Here is a 5,754-nt window from a genome sequence, read left to right on the forward strand (position 1 = left end):
ATTAAAATCCAGCCAAACATTTTAGATTTTTGAATGGGAAAAGGCTCAGGAAATTAAGTGAACTTCCTGTAAGAACGTAGCTTTAATTCACATTTTATCTGGTGTCTCTTTCCATATTTTCCTGCCAAAACCATTGTAATATGCTACAATTATCCAGTGGTGCTATTTTACACTTGGGTTATTATTTCAGAAGCCCTGCTTCCGATGTCTAATAAGGTTTCCACCCAGAGCTCCCACACCCCAGAGCTGCCTTCAAAGGTCATTTCTTCATCCCGTTCGTTGCTGGTATAATTGCACCTGCCAGGTGAACTGCAAAACAAGTCCCAGGCGTCCATGGTGAGTCAGTCGCTGTCATCCCAGCCGCTTTCCTGTTTATGCTAGTTTTGAGCATTATGGGCTAGGAAGGCTCTGGGGCCATTCAGAGCTTTTCTTTTTGATAGCAAGAATTTTCCATACATTGGTCCTCAATTCCCAATTTCCCATAACAGGAAGTCGAAACAGACTTGATATCAAAGCAGGGAATTTTAAATGAGCTCAAACAAAGGAGAAAGACGGGAGAGAGAGACCCCTAACGTTTCTAAAACATCTCAATTTGAAAAGGGAAGTGTGTCATGTTCCTGAGATGGTTTTAAAGGCTTGCAGCTGACTGCCAAATCTTTTGCTCACATCTCCCTGCCATGTGAACCGTTTGTGCGGTCTCCCCTGGGCACACTCAGTTAAAAAGTCACATTTCCTTATTGTTAGTTGCAAGCTTTGTGGCAGAGTTGGACAATTCTCTGAACAAATAGATGGGCTTATATTATCCTAGATCAATTTATAGTTTAGGGATTTCTTCAAAATCCCAATTTTTCCTTGATACTTGATGTGTTTATGTGACCTCTCTAACAATTGTCTATCAGCCTGAAAATGAGTAACAGTGTGAAAGGCATAATCTCAAAGCTAAATATGCAATTTACAATGATATAAAATAAAAACAAAGAGTTTGTAAATTTTTGAGTAAGCAAGGGTAAGCACGGTATTGTTCACAGACTTTACAAACCATCTCCAATGCTGCTTGTAACCCTTCAGTACTTGACAGTAAGATCCTATTGGTGAAAACATGACACATGAGTCATAGAACATACAACAATCAAGCTAGCACTTCATATCTACCAGTTAGATTTCATAGTGCAGGGAGGTGCTGTGTTAATTCTTGGGACATAAAAATGATCATTGATATTACCCAGCTGTGATTCCTGCAAGCGACAATAATGACTGGCCTGGAAAGACACACGCATTAGTGCAATAGTGTAACAAACAACATAGGGATAATTAATCACTTTCTAGTTAAATGTAAGCCCTGCTTCACAAAATGAAATTCATGTCTGGTATCATTATCAGGCTGAGAATGGTGATTAGACAGACCACAGGCCCTTGTTGAGAATCTTTTACCATTATTTTACTAAACGGATATAACTAACTCATACTGATCATATTCACTGATTAACTTACCTTTCAACTTTCATCAGAGAAACTTCTGTTTGCAATAGATGATAATCAACACAGAGACTCATGGTTGTCACAAATGTAGAGAATAAGGTCCTGCAAAAGTGCTCATACCTAAAGGGAAAATATATTGCTCACTTTTACCTTTAGGCTTCGGGATCATTGCTGATAAGCATCAGAATGAAGGTAAGAGGCAGAAATGAAGGATAATAATAAGGAAGCAATGTCTTCTGAACATAATAAGTCATCAACATTTGTGAATTTACAATAGTTATAACAGTATGCACAGGGCCTATCAAGCTTAAGCCAGATCAAATCCTGGATTGGAAAACATAAAGGGGCATAAGGTTCCACAAGTAGCTGAGGAGAAATTGACAATTGTTAGCTGTTGGGAAAGGAAGGGCCAGGTTTTTCTAATAGTATAATTCCTAATAAGTCAATCATGCTCCAGTACAAGGCAATGAATTCACAAATATTGTGAGCAGCACAATTGGTCCTGATGGTGGAAAAGAAAGACACAAATTCTGGTGGAAAAAAGAAGGGAGATGGATGTGGAAATTGTTGGAGGAGGTGTAAATAGAAGATTCACTCCTGCTCGGTACTACAACCATTCAGTCCCAAATAAACACACTGTAGCTTATATTAATTATGCCCTGTTTGGCCTATTTCTCAGACTTATTAATACCTAGCCCTTACAACTTAAGTTCACCCATCATTCTTGTCTATGTTTAGCCACATGGCTTGGTACCTTTTCTCAGTGAGGCATTGTCATCTTTCTTCCTCTGCCTCTTGTTGGTGACTGCATCTCTGACTTTCTTCCCAGAATTCTACTAGTCTGGTTGCCCTGCATATACTTCCTGCCTGGCTACTGGCCAACTAGTGTTTTATGAAACCAATATGAGTGACAAATCTTTACAGTGTACAGCATTCTCCCAAAGCATTTCTCCCTATTTTTCTTTTCAAAATAAAAATCCTGAATCTAATCTCCTTGGTTAGCCTTTCTTAAAGGAACTGCACCGCATTATCCCACAGCAAGGAGGGAGGTGGTTATGACGAAAAATTCATTGTATGAAATTCTCAAAGAGCTAATAGAGAGATTGTTCAGGGTATAGGATACTTTGTTGTTTTACTGAAATTGTGTGAGCAACTGAGATTTAATGTCATATTTTTTTGTGGTATGAAAATACTCTGACAAGAACAACTTAAGGTTTATTTGTCCCACATTTCCTGGTGGTTACAGTATACTCCCCGAATCTCTGGAAGTCAAGGTGACCAAGAACTTAAGTCATATTCCATCCACAGTGACAAGACTGAGCAGTGATACACGTCTATCACTAGCATGTGTGCTAGTGTTCAGCTCAATTTCTTTACACTTAAACAGTCCAGGATCTTCTGTAGGAAAAGGTCACAGTTCATTGTTCTTCCCACCTCACCTAATTCAAGCAAGATATTCTATCACAAACATGCCTGTCTCCATAACCTGGACAGATAAGATGAGCCGTCGCAGTAAAAGTTCAGGTAATTTCTGTTCGTATCATGCAAAACAGTCCTTCCATACTTTCTAATCCCCATGAGGCAACGTTTCTGATAAAAAAAAAATAGTCATACTAGCAATGAAAGTGTGCAGGTACTCTACTCCTACTAGTGTCCCTTATGCAACTCCTTGAGGTAGATACCAGTTTTCTCATTTGATATTTAATAAATACACTCAGTGACAGTGGCTGTACAAATCACATAGGTGCAAAGATAATATCCCCATAGAATATGCCTTCAAAGAACCTGGCTATCTGTCTTGAACTCTTCCTTCACTGTACTGTCAAATTTAAAGCACTGTATCATTAAAATGTTATCTATTACTAATATAATACAGAATGTAATAATTTCACACATTATCTAAATTTGAGTTAACTTGATATTGATCACACACACAAACACACACACACACACACGTTCTGTGGAGAGTCATTATTGATCAAAAGAAATACCTTGAAGTAAAGTCTAATCAATAAGAAGTCAATGAAGAGTGCTCTCAGGGATATATTATACAAATAATAGGGGTAGATAAATGCTTCAACAAATAGTAACAAATCATAAGAATAAGTCAAAAGGGAAGAAAAGTTTCCCCCCTCCAAATTAATTCAGGACAACAAACAGAATTATATCAGAATTTAAGGCTTGAATAGTGGTATCATTTATTTTTCTTAGCCATTTTGGACCATGTCATTGTAAGTTTCTTACTTAAAAGTCCCTGCTCATGATAATTGACTCATGGGCTTTATTAGTTACTTTTCTTGTTATGACCAAACACCTAGTAAGATATATATGAATAAAAGGGTGTGTTCTTTCTTACATATCAGAGGACTGTGGACCATTGGTAGAGAAGGCAGGATGGCAGCAGTACCTTAGCCCATGGAGACAACCAGAGAACATACAAAGAGGAATGCCAGTGCACAACTCATTTTGTACTTCTCCCCTTTTTATTTAGTTTAGGAATCTAGCTTCTAAGACAAATCTCTTCTCCACATTCAGTGTTAGCCTTTCTTTCTCAATAATATTCTCTAGAAACTACTTGACAGACACACCTAGAACTATGTACCCTGGGTGAGTCTATACCTTGCACCAAGACTAGCCAAAGCAAATCAAGTGACCAGAAGTCATGAGGCAGTCTATTACCAACATGCATTTGAAGTACAATGTTGGGACTAGTGTACTGCAGGAGTCCTTGATGGGAAACTGAATGGATATTTTACTGGCTGATTTTTCTTCTGCTTGATACAACCCTTTCCTTCTTTCACAAATCAAAAGATGCTACGCATTAAAAAAAATAAAAATGGAAAATGAGACACTTACTGCTTATTCAGAACTAAATGCAAGCAAGGAGTTTAAAAAGACTGTTTATACAGACACTTATTACCAGTTCTCACACTCATATCATTCCTTAAAAGCTGGCTTGTCATTAAATTTCTACTGTAGAGAACCAGGGATTTTCTCATCTGGAACATTTCACAGTCAAATTTTCCTGACACTCTGTACTCTATTCAAGCTCTTCTCCATTCTGCTTTAAGTATTATCTTTATAAAAACGAAAGTATGATAATGGTCTTACACTTAAATCCTGCAAATTATATTTTCTGACAAAATAAAGTTTTTCTTTTAGTCGTTCAGAAACAGACTTTGACAAAGTCAGCTTGTTTGCTGGCCCAAACACAGTTTATTTTATTTTACATTTTAGCACTATTTAGATGTAGTTATCTGAAAATAGTATCTTGTTTTTTGCATATGAATTATCTACTGTGATTACCTTGTAGTTTCTTAACATAAAAGTTATATTTTTACAAATGTTTTTGATAATGCACTAATCCAGTTAGTGAGCTATATATACATATGTATGCATATGTATATGTATATATATGTATATGTATATGTATATGTATATCTATCCAATGAGGTGTGGGAAATCTACCAGTGGCCACATGTTCAAAACATAACTGACTCTGTCTTCTGTCTTCTCTAGCAACAACTAACTGCCAGTACCTTCTCAAGACACAGTAAGGTCTGGGATCCAGCAAGCACTTTTTCTTTTTTTTATTTGCATAGGTATCAACAAGGTATTTTTGGAAAGGGATGCATCTTACTTAGATCATGTTAACTCCCATTCCTTTCTCCCAATTCCCATCTCCCACAATTTTGTTTCATTGCCTCAGTTTTATGTCTATGTTCACGTCATGCATAAATATCTCTGTATTTCCATGTGTGTGCATTAGCATCTTGTGCATATGATTTATGCATTTATATAAAACCTAGAATCCACAAATGAAAGAAGAAACTTGCTGTTTATGTTTCTGACTCTGACATATCAATTGACATGAGGATTTCCAGCTGCATCCATTTTCCTGCACACAACAAAGTTCTGTTACTCTCTATGGTTCAATAAAACTCCATCCTGTACATACACTAAATGCAGGCAACTTCTGGTCATAATTCTACTACTCCTGAAATCTGATGAGTCCACAGTGGGGATTTCTACGGATGATAAGATTCTATGTATGGTGAGGAATTTATTCTTTTATATCCTCTAAAGATAAGGTCTCCCTTTTTGATAGTTTTAGGTGAGCTATAGGCTCTTGAGAGTGACATATTAATGTCACCCACTATTATGATGTTGGGATGTCTCTCCTTTTACAAAAAGTAATGCTTGTTTTACAAAGTTGTATGTTTCAATATCTAGAATTTTGTATCCTATGGGTGTATTGTTGCCTTAATTCATAAG

Source organism: Alexandromys fortis, unplaced genomic scaffold (assembly GCF_014885135.2).
Source record: "Alexandromys fortis isolate MF-2015 unplaced genomic scaffold, M_Fortis_MF-2015_v1.1 scaffold_12, whole genome shotgun sequence".
Taxonomy (NCBI): Eukaryota; Metazoa; Chordata; class Mammalia; order Rodentia; family Cricetidae; genus Alexandromys; species Alexandromys fortis.